Genomic DNA, 11,485 nt, shown 5'->3' with positions numbered 1-11,485 from the left:
AGTGTGTACACATCGAGACACATGTATGCGTTATTTCCTGAATACCTACATGTGCAGCAAATACTGCGTACATTATCATGTATGTACCAAATAGTTGTTGTACACTCACACTTGGTGTGTACATGGCCACACTTCCTCGTATAGAGTCCTTGCTAAAAGCTATGTGCCGAATTGTGTACCTGGCTATGTACACATACTATTAGCCCTAAGACGGAGGCGGCCTGTGTGAGGCTACAAGCGGAAATGGGTAGGGGGTGAGGCGCGAGGCCAAGCGCGCTGGAATCTCGAGGCAAAGCGTTCGGGGGGTTTATGGGCGATCACAAAACCGCAATACGGTGCGCATGCCGATTTCTGTGCGGTAGCAGCGCCCAGGGTACCTACAGCCGCCCTGATTGGCAGATTGGCTCTGAGGAGGCTACCAGGGCGACCCCCCAAAAGAGAGAGAGACTCACGGAGCGGTGTGATTATTCCGTTGATGGAAGTTTGCGTTGCTTGATATCGACTAATAGTTTGGTGTAGCTGCGCCGGGCCCTTCACCGCCGCCTTGCCCGCCCGATATTGGCGCTACCGCTGCTCCTGTCCGGTGCTTATCGCTCGTGTCCCTGCCACCGCGCTGCTGCTTGCGGGTGATGTACTCTGTAACCGCACCGGGCATCCCCCGTTATTGTGCTCTGTACTCTGTGTCGTCCACACACTGCAAACCCCAGTGACGATGCAGCACACGCGCGGTCACACACTTATGCTGCGGGCTTGTTAAATTCCTATCGTACATTTTGAGGAGACTCACTCCTCGATACTTGTACAAGTGTGCAAATGGCAATTCACACTCATGTTTGCAGCACTCGTACTGTTGGGTTTTCACTGTAAATGTACGAAGTTTGGATTGAATGAGTGATTTCCACTGTAGTAAATTTGCGTCTTTGCCAACGTCTAAGCAAATGACAAAGCTTTATATTTAAGTCTAAAATCTGTATCGTCAAATTATGCTACAGTAGACCCCAAACACATCACGAAATGTTGTGATCGAAGTTAAAGGCCTGGCCTATTTAGGGATCTTTAAAACCTGTTCCTATTACCACAATAACGAACATTTATGAGATTTGATTTTGAGTTCCTTGTTTGCTCAACATTGATAAACAATCTTCTAAGTTGTATACTTAACACCCCTGCTCTACACCCTCCTCACCCACTCGAGCCGCCCGACCACCATGGCGCTGGTGCTGGCTCGTCCAAGCAGCGCGGTGGCGCGTTGGTTTGCTTGTTGGTGAGAGGGTTAAGGGGGAAGGAGTAGGGGGGGAGAGGGGTTGCACAAAAGGCCCCGAGAGATTGGCTGCACTACTTGCGGTGACGCGGCGAGGGACGGCGGCGGTGGAGGGGTGGTGGGGGCGGGGAGGGTGGAGAGAGGCTGGGCGGCGAGCAGGCGAGGGGGCGCTAAGGCCATTTCGTTATAGAGGTGCGGGGCGGCTGTATTTATGCCCCGGGGAGTGTCAGGCCCTCGCACAATAGATCCGCCCATGGTCCCCGTCCGTCTGGCGATGCAAAGCTCGGCCTCAGCTGATCGCTCCGCGACCAAATCGTATTATTTTGTTGGGGTCGATACAACTTTTCTTTTCGTTACGCGTCTTGGAAATAAAAACCGAAAACGGGCAAAATCTGAAACTTTTTGAATTAGACGCAGAGTGTCAAGTTTGTATTTCCCACGCTGTGCTCCATCTCTCTCTTTATCCCCGCCGGTCCCGCCGCGCCGTTGCTCTTGCGATGCGATGGCCGATATCACCCATTCATAGTTTCCCGCCCCCTCACGCTCGCGCCGAGAGGATATCGTTTCGGCTCAGCTCGGCGGCGGCGGCGGGGCTCGGTTCGGGTTTTTTGGAGGCGCGCGCCACGCGCGATGTTACTTTAGGCCAACCAAATGAGGGGGGCTTTTCGTTCAAAGTCAAAGCGATGGAACAAAACTCCTCAAAGTTGGCAGAGCGCTGGAAGTTTCTTCCCCGCCGCGCCCCATCCCTCTCTCTATAAGTATTATGACTCAGTGCAAATAGTGATATAATGGGGCCGCCTAACGAGATTCCCCCGCCGGGCCTTGGTGGGGGTGGCTGGGGGGGCGCCGCGGCGATGGCTGTTGCGGTCACCGAGTCCGCCGCCGCCGGATTCCCGGCCGCGCACCACCCGTTTGCGATTCCGCGGGAATGTTTGGATTTTCAGATGAGGCCGCAAAGACAAAAAAACACACAATGAAATCCTGAAACGAAGTCCTCTCACCCTAAAGGCTTGCTCGCCCCCTCTCCGCCGTCGTCAGGAAAATGAATGGTGGTGCGACTGGCTCGTGGGGTCAGCCGATAGGCTTGGCCGTGAAAGCAGAGACCATGAGGGGCCATGCTTTCGGCCACCGCTAATGGCAGTGTTAAAGAGACTGAAGAGGGCGCCATGACCCGACTGCCATTTATCCACTTTAATGCCCCCACCCCCTTTCCCTTCCTTTTCCTCTCTTTCCGCCGCTCTGTCTGCCTCTCTCTCGCACTGGTGGAGCGCGTAACGCGCACAGATCCATGGCGCAGAGCGAAGCGCTATGGGCCTTCCACAGCCCCCTCTCTACTGCTGGAGGCCCGCTCTGGTCGCCGGCGCAACTGTTGGTCACCGAACGCAATGACACGGCCGATAGCGTGCAACACAACGAGCCTACCCCCTCTCTTTCCTCTTTATCTCTCTCTCTCTCTCTCCCCCCTCTCCCCCTCTCTCTCTCGCTCTCTCGCTCTCTCGCTCTCTCACTCTCTCACTCTCTCGCTCTCTCCAACCGCACCGGAGGCTCACGGCTTGCCGCGCCACCATTACGATAACAATGTGTGTGCGTTTGGCTGCGGTTATGAGGCCCATTTCCAATCGACACTGGGAGAGAGGGGGGGGGGGGGCAAAGAGGGTGTGCCGCCGCGCGCCCGACGCCGAACGATATGGTGTGCGTAAAAAAAGAGCCCGATGATACTGCTTCCCTTTTTTTCTAAATACAATGACTGTGTGCAGGTAAGCGTGAAGCAGGTGCTTTAGCTGCGCGCTCATTACAGGGTGGCGAGCCGACCTGCGAAAGTCATCTGCCTCTCGCAGCACCCCTCTCTTCCTGGCGCGCCCGCTACTCCTTCCTCCTCGCCTCCCTCCCTACTCCCTCCCCCCCCCCTCTTACTTCCCTCTTCCCCCTCACTCCCCTCTACCGTCCTACCGCCCTGCCGTGGTCGCTGTGTGCAGTCGTGTACAGAGAGCATGATTCTAATGTCGTAATTTGTTTCGCTGGCCGACGCTGCCGCGCGCGCTTGCCGCTCTCTCATGCTACGCGCGATGCTTGGACGACTTTTGCTTGCGGAAAGAATTTAGATTAAAATATTTCCATCGCGCCGGAAACGGAAATAAAATGAGGGCGAAAAAAATAATCTCAGTGTTGGCCAAAGAGAGTCGTCCAATTACACGAGCGCATTCCTCGAGTAACCGCGGTAGGGTGGCTGAGGCGCGGGGGGAAGGCCTGGGCTGGGCTTGGATGCACTGAGCTCGGTCCTAACTTGATCGGCCGCTCCCGCTCTCCTCGTGCTGCTCGCTTCGCTTCTCCAATCCCCTTCTTCCCGCTCACCCCTCCGGAGGGCCCTTCTTTCCCCCGTTTTCGCCCCTGGGAGAATGACATTAACACGTTGATGCTTTTGCAGCCAGAGGGGGGCCCATGTTACGCCGTTACGGGCCGAGGGACATTCGACTGCACCGTTAAAAGAAGAGATCTTCAGCAAGTATTGTATTTTTTTTGTGTGTGTGTATTTTAGTCTTAAGTAATTTGTAAAACATTGTACTTTTAGTGTTTTGCATACATAAATTTTGTGAAAGTTGTCTTTCATGTGTCGTCAATTCAATTTTTTAACTGAATATTAACGGTGGATATATTTTGTTTTACAGTGTGCGTCGCTCGCGGGCGCGTGGTTCGTCGTGACGCGGTAAGTTGCGGTGCGCGGGCATGGCTGCTCGTGGCTTTGGGGCGTGTGCTTTGGGAGGACACGATGTTCCTGAGAAATCTCTGCGCTGCTGCGCGGAAACACTTGTCCCCCGCTGGGGCTGGGGAGCAGCAGCAGCAGACGGCGCGGCGTCGGCAGCAACCGGCCAGTCAGACACCTCCAATTGTGTTCCCGGCTGATTCCAGGGCTAACTTTATCTCGGCGGTCGGGGCGAGAGAGGGAGGAGCGCGGCGGAGGAACGGGTCGGGGGGAAAGAGAATGAGGTGGTGAAGGCTGCTGATGACAGAGAAACGGAACTTTGTCTCGCCCTTTTGCGGCGGCTGCCCGGCAGGGCCCGGCCTGGCCCGGCATCATCGGGGGCGGGAGCAGTAGAGAACAGCAGTTGTTTTTCTTTCGCCAGCTGCTGACACACTGTGTAAAACGAAACAGAAATGACGAGTTCGCGACCGCGAGTGCGCGCGCGCCCTTCCCCCTGCCGCACGATGGTGCTGGTGCGGCGGGGAGTCCATCATAGCGGCCGCGTTGTCGCCCTGTCACACCTCGGGGGGCCTCTCTGGAGAGCCGTAGCGAAAGAACGAGAAGTTTTAGAAATGACGGAATGGTGACCTTCCCGGCGTCCTCCCCGTTGTAGCGGCCGAGGTGGGCGTTGTTCTCCCTCGTCTCCCCGTTTTCCGCCATTTGTCTATGGGGGGCGTCCTTCTTCTCTTATCCCCTCTGCTGGTGGTGCGGCGCCACGACGGGATATGGTTTACCCTCGACAATCCAAGAAAGCCGACCGAGCCTTGGAAAGTTTGCCTTTCGCGCGCAACCTGACAAGCAAAGTCTTTGCGAGCCCACCCACCCTCTCCTTCCCCCCCGGCCGGCGCCCGTCTTACATTAGTAAAGCACGGGCCGAGTTTCCGATGCGAATTGTTAAACTTGGGGCTGACACCCGTAGGGCCTGTGCCGCCGGCGGCGGGTGGGGGCGGCCCGCGGGGAGCGGTATGGCGGGGCGGGGCGGGGCCCTATACTAGTCTCATTTCGTCTATCAGGAGAAGATTAGTCTACCCAGCGCCATTCCGACGGAGCGCTGCCGATTTCCAAACGACCTGGCCTCTTTCCACTCCCACCGGGACTACTCTGAGCGTTCGTACCCCGGCAACATGAGCGCCCCTCCCCCTCGCACTTACCGACTCTTGTAAAATTGTTCTTCTTTCCCCGCGCACGCAGTGCAAAAGGGTGATTTTGCCGTTCCGAACAGATTGCTCATAGGAAGCTGACTTATTTGTTGGTTGGTAAGCTACGAACATGTGTGCGTACCTCACCGAAAACATTCCTTTTAGTGGTTGCAACCGTTGCAACGTATTGCGGGGAATGTATAGCTGTTGCAATCCGTGCCAGCTTTGTGTCAACCCATGTTTTCAACTACTCTGAGGCTATTTTCCTGCTTTGCATCTCCACACCTCTCTTCTCTCGCTCTCAGCCCAACCGCCCACCCTACCCTCCCTCCCCCGCTCCCCAAATCACCCTGCCTTACCCTCATCACCCGCCAAGCCCGTCCCCTTCCAATCTGCTCCCGGCCACCGCTAACCCATGTGTTGATTACAGCCCCTGCAAGCGGCGCGCGAGCACAGATGTACTTCGCTACCCCCTCTCCCTCCTTTAGTAGAGACTGCGAGCAGGGACGTGCTTTTCTCACGGTCTCATCGGCATGTACAAGGGTGGCCGTTTTGCCTTGTTTGGAGCGGATGCGTCTGTACTACTAGCCCGGATATTCGAGAGGGGTGAGGCCTTGTTTGCCTATTCGAAGCGGCCCTAATTCGCTGGTTCAACTAGGCTGGATGCCGGCTAGTGTACTCATTCGCTCCAAACGGCACAAATCGCCCACCATGTGTAGCGAATTACATTTTTTTTTCTGGGGCGAGAGGGGGGGGGGGTACACCCAAGTCTTTCTATATTTTACCTTTAAGTTATGAAGAAATTCTCCTTAAGAATACGAAGAACTAAGAACTACTTCGTTAGATTTCGAAGATCTACTTTGTAAGATTACAAAGAACTACTTCGTAAGAATACGAAGGACGACTTCGCAAAATTACGAATAAATTAATCAGAAGATTTCTGCTGTAGAGGGATGTGGAATTATTTGTTCCGCATTTTCTTGTAATGTAATCGCGTGTTATAACATTTCTTATAGTGGTTCTGTTCAGACTGAACAAGAGAAGTACTCACTGTCCGCGTATGGCTTTATGGCCACTCTCTTCCCTGTGCACGCACTTCCCTAGTCACAGAGAGACGGTTTCGTTGTTGAATCGGGACTTTTCTCCCACTGCAGTATTCTAGTCGGGTGCTGTTTCCCCATGCAGAGAGCCCAACACACACAGTGCCTTGCACGGCTCGGCGCAACGACTGTTGACGAATCTCGGAGTGGCGTGTCGTCTGCTTTTGTGGCGCTCGTGCGGTGTTGCCAAACTAGGCCGGGAGCGCGCCAGCAGCACATCATCCTTCTGAAAGAGTAAACAAGCCGCGCACGGCCTCCCGCGTCCCACCGTGATGCAAAGCCCCCTCGAGCCGGAGCGCCTTGAACATCGACGTCGTGTGTACGGTATTCCGTCTGTTCGCCTTAAAGCGATTTCGCCCCCTCTAAATAAACAAGTGCAGGTGGAAACAGACCGCGCCGCCACCGCCGCCGCCGTTTCTCCACATTGTACGGGCTATTAGGTGCGGCGCAGTGGGAAGTGCTGGATAGCTGTGCCGGGCAAGCGCCACTCTCGGCCTAGGGGCCACAGCTCTTTTGTGATCAAGATCGAGTACAACTACAGCAGTCGAACCAAAAAAAATGTGTTAATTTTTAGAAAAATGCTTCGTTACGGTAAATATTTTGAGCGCCTTAAATTGCCTAGACCGGTACTTTACTTTTTGGTCATCCTCAAACTTAAGGTGTGCAATGCAGCGCAATCATGCAATCTTTGTTGTGCAAATTTCACATTGAGCTCACAGATGAATAAAGTGTGCAACTGGTGTTACTTGCAAGTGTACAAAAGCATATTTGAACACTTTCAAGTGTCAAAAGCTTAATAGCCAACCTCAGAGTTGAACACGTCTAAGTGTGAAACACTGCTTTTTAGTAGTCGAATATCTAGTAAAACACTTAAAAGTGTGCAGTGTAGTGTTCAGCACTAGCATGTGCACGCCAGTTGAACACTTTATTTATCAGTGTTGTGGCCTCCTCGCACTCCACTCCACTCTGCTGTGCCGGACCGGGCCGAGCCCGAGCGGGAGCACAATATAACGAGAATTACACCAGAGGACGCTCGGTGGCGGCCTGGGCTGCCGGCCGGGGCCACAAGTCACTCTCTCGCGCTGTCGCTTATTCCCTCTTATTTGGTGGGGCGATCTGCTGGGACATAACAGCATCTCTTGCGCTGCTGTGCCACTCCGCAAAATATTCGCCCACCCAGAGAAACATGTCCTCGATTTTCAATGCGCTTATGTGTTGGGAACCATCCGAGGGGGCAATAACTCCCTTTTGAAGTGTACACATGATTCCCGAAATACTTTATTCCCAGTGATTCCCGGTGATTTCCTCCCGCTTATATATATTCCTTAGGTTTTCTAGTTGTAGAAAACGCTTATTTCGACTTATTTGTACCAGTTCCGTTAGTTTCCCGCTTAGTTAAAGCGATTTCTGTTGATTTCGATCAATTTTTTGGCTGAGCGATTAGCGAAGCCTATTACTCCGTCTGGTCGGAAAAAACTTTTTCTGTCTGTCTGTCTGTGTGTGTGTCTGTCTGTCTGTCTGTCTCTCCGCACGATAACTCGAGAACGAATTGAGCGAGCGACCTGGGATTTTCAGGGTCGTTTTGTACCATGAAAAGACAGGTCGAGTTCGAAGATGAGCATTCTAGCTCAAAAATTGGATTTTTAAAAAATCAAAAACAACGGGTCCGAGAAATGACGTTTTTTAAAAATATTTTTTTATGGTTTCCTAGGGGGTAACACATCAAAATAGAGCCCTTTGGGCGAAAATTTTGTCCGTTTTGCTCTAGCTCAAACCGTTAAGGCGCTAGAGGGTATTTTTGACGAAAATAAGCGAAAAAATACAAAACCCTGCATGCTTAGTCGAGGTGATTGGCCGTTGACGGGCCGAAGGCCCGTTCCTTTGTGTACATTTTCCCACTACCCGACTTGGGTGTCAGCGCCGCAGGCCAAGGTAGATGTATGCCAGGCGCGTCGCAGCGTAATAGTGTTTCGTGAGATATCGCGAAGCCTGTTACGCGAGACGTGGTCTGGCGTACATCTACCTTGTATCGTGATGATTCCCAGGCAAGTGTACACATGATTCCCGGAGTTCTTGCCCCCTCGGAACCATCTGTACTTGTAAACTTGCGTCGCTTGCGATATCATATTCTAAAATCACGAAACGCTTCTGAGACCATTGTACCGATTGTACCGACTTAAAACTTGTTTCAAACAAATTTGTTTTTCAATTTACGATTGCGATTGTAAATTCAAAACATCGTTTGTAATTCGAAAATGACCGTATAATTGCAACATAATTGTAAATTATTAACAAAGATCTTCCCAGTAGGTTAGTAAAGATGCGAACTTAAGCTGGCGGCAGATGCGGGGCGGGGTTGGGGCCCAGCCTGCGACTACTTCTTGTCGCCTGATGACACGGGCCTAATGCACGCGTACACATGTTCTCTTGCTACACATACACGCCGCCGGGGAGGCTCCTCGAGTGCTCGTGTGTGATGAGAGTGGAGCAGCGTGGCGTCGAGTCGTCGAGCCAATGGCAATTGAGTACCCGGGATGGTTTGCAGTTCCCTGGCGGAGCCCTGGAGTTGCCCTAGTGCCCCAGCCCTGCCAGCAGGTCGAGAAGAGGAAGAGCGGAGCGGCGAATCCGTCTCGTCCGGCCCGACTCCGACTCGGCAGTCAATATTGATGTTCGGTTATCTTGGAGGAGGCGCTTGCTTACGCTTATATGTCGAGCCCAGACAGCTATGCTGGATGGGTGGATTAAGCGCGTGTAAGTAGTTGTTCCAAGTTCCGCGTCGGAAAGCCACATAAGCGCGCCCTCTCACTGTCTGTTGCAGCAGACTTTTTTGTGCATCGCTTGAGCAGGGTCATTATTCGCAATTCCGTTTCCCTTAGCAGGTACACGCTCAATGTCAGAGTGCATGTGCATCGTTTGAAAAAGCGTCCTGGCCTGGGAAACGTTATCATACCGATGTCTTGTAACTGCGACTGCAGTCTTTTACAGTATATTTTTTTTTTTAAAAATCTTTAAAAAAACACATGTTTAAAAAAAATTCTTTACTCTCAGCCCGTTACTGACGTTTTGAATAGAAAGACAGACATCTTTTCACAGCAGCAACACTCACAAATTTAGTGAGTGGTGTGAATGATTTTGAAAGTTGTTACTCACAATAAGTCATTTTAAGTCCACTAATAAAAAATTGCTTGTAACCACTAACAAAATTATTAATATTACTCACAACATTTGTGACTACTGCTCGTCGCCCACTTATAATAAAATTAAGTAACGGTCCGAGAGTGTTCTTTGGCTTTTACATAGTATTAAACCGATTTTCTTTTTCATCATGTTGCCCTCCGGTCCGAGGGGTCGTCAACTCTCCTTGGCCGTGTACGGAGGAATATTGAATATTACAAATAATAATGGTAATATTGAGCCAATTTTCAAGTTGTGACGTCATACTAGAAAAATGTGTAATATCGAGGTAATATTACCAGTAATATGGCTAATATTGGTGTAATATTTGAGGTAATATCAGTCCGTGTACGGAGGAATATCGAAGTTGACGACCCCTCGCTCCGGTCCCATCTCGTTAGTTGGGCGCAGGTGTGCAGCAGCAGTTCATTTTGTCGGCGCGCTGCGTCACGCTCATTTCGTGAGGCGCACCCACGCCTAGAGTGAGCAGGCCGAGCAGGCCCACTGGAGGCCTGCTGCTGGATCTCCCGCTGTAGCCCGGCTGGAGCGGTAGTGGTATAGTCACTTCCACATGCTTGCCGCCCCGCGCTTTCTCCAGGCATTTTAATGGAGCCGCGAAATAAAGTCCCTCCGGCGGCCGGAGCTGCAGTGTGGCGCTCTGCCTGAGCGGTGCTCGAGCCCCGGGGCCCCGGGCCGGGGCTGCAGCCGCCGGCGGCGGGCGGCGGCAGATAAAAGTGGCTCTTTTTGCTGGAGAATAACTCCGCCGCTGCGCGCAGCAGGCTGTGCACATTCGGCGGAAACTTTTCCAGGGCTCTGTCGCTGACTCGGTCCGAACGACTCGGCAAAACAAAACAGCCCCCACACACGACTCTCTGGAATAGAAGGCGTAACGTGCGTACGGCGAACGCAATTCCCTAATAGAAAACGTAGGTCCTTTCGTGTCCCTAGTATGTCCCAAAGTTGCCCCTCAAAACTGTTGTACTCGCTCTCACGGTTGACAAGGAATTTTAAGTTTTAAACAATACTTTTTTTATTGTTAAACCGTAGGATAGGGGACAAATTTTAAAGTTTTAGACCGTTTTACATTGGATAGTTTCAAAGTGTCGTTAATGCTGCAGATTTCTATTAAAGTGCGGGCAATCCGACTGTGCCCTCTCTCTCATGCTTTGCCCCTTCCCTCGTCTCTGATTCTCTGTGACCAAAAAGCTGTGACGCCATAGCTTCCCATATCTTTCTTCTGCGGCCACCGCCAGGCTCACTGCCGGGTTCCGTACTGCATGATCCTTTCATCTGTAGCAACCGATTTTTATTACGTCTTGCGAATAAGGGCTGTTGTGGGAGAGAGGGGGAGCTTGCCCTAGGCTACCACAAGGCTGCTGCTACTGGTCGCTTCCAATATTTTTCTCAGTGGTAAATATCATAAAAAGACAGGACCATAGAAAAAAGTACGAAAGGGTAAACTTCTTCTTTTTCTTCTTCTTCTTCTTCTTCTTCTTCTTCTTCTTCTTCTTCTAATCTTTTTCCGATTGGGGTCCAATCATTTTCTACTTCATTTAGAAACGCTGACGAAGAACAGATTTCATAATGCAAATTGCACCGAAGAAAACTTCTATCAAGTACATTGTAGACGAAAAATCAAATCCAAGAACTCAGTTTTTGCTTTCTTCGTAGCATTTGTAAAGAACGTATGATTTGTAAGTATTTTGCACTGTAGGCCAGGACCAGGCCGGCTGGCGTTGCCGCCAAAGACGACGGCGGGCACAGTTGCACGTTAACTAACAACAGCAGGCACGCCGTGACCGGCGGCCGTGTACCCCGCGCGTGCGTGTGTGGGGGCACTGACTCCAAGTCCGACTTGTTTCTCTCTCTCTCTCTCTCTGCCTCTCTCTCTCTGCCTCTCGGTCCCTTTCACGGACCCGGCCCCCTCTTCTCGCTACCCGACCCGGAAACCACCCTGCGCGAAACGCACTGCTCTCGCCTTGTGCCCCACCGCACCGCCCTGACATGCTCCATCCATCCATCCATGCGCGCCGTAAAATTGATACTCTAATAACGACGGCGGGGGAGAGAG

General features: G+C 52.1%; 1 protein-coding gene and 1 long non-coding RNA gene across 2 annotated transcripts in view; one reads left to right on the top strand and one right to left on the bottom strand.

The window, feature by feature from the left end:
• LOC127748950 (uncharacterized) overlaps positions 1–11,485 on the bottom strand; it is a 116,836-nt gene that overhangs the window by 100,011 nt on the left and 5,340 nt on the right. The window lies entirely within an intron of this gene.
• Positions 3,945–11,485, top strand: part of LOC113209477 (uncharacterized) — a 72,571-nt gene continuing 65,030 nt past the window's right edge. The window contains exon 1 of the mRNA XM_026427014.2: positions 3,945–3,965. The gene's annotated coding sequence lies outside the window, so the exon portion shown is untranslated. The remainder of the gene's footprint in view (positions 3,966–11,485) is intronic.

Source organism: Frankliniella occidentalis, unplaced genomic scaffold (assembly GCF_000697945.3).
Source record: "Frankliniella occidentalis isolate FOCC.00 unplaced genomic scaffold, Focc_3.1 Scaffold22, whole genome shotgun sequence".
Lineage (NCBI taxonomy): Eukaryota > Metazoa > Arthropoda > Insecta > Thysanoptera > Thripidae > Frankliniella > Frankliniella occidentalis.
The sequence above is the reverse complement of the archived record's forward strand: the minus strand, read 5'-3'. Positions and strand labels throughout refer to the sequence as shown.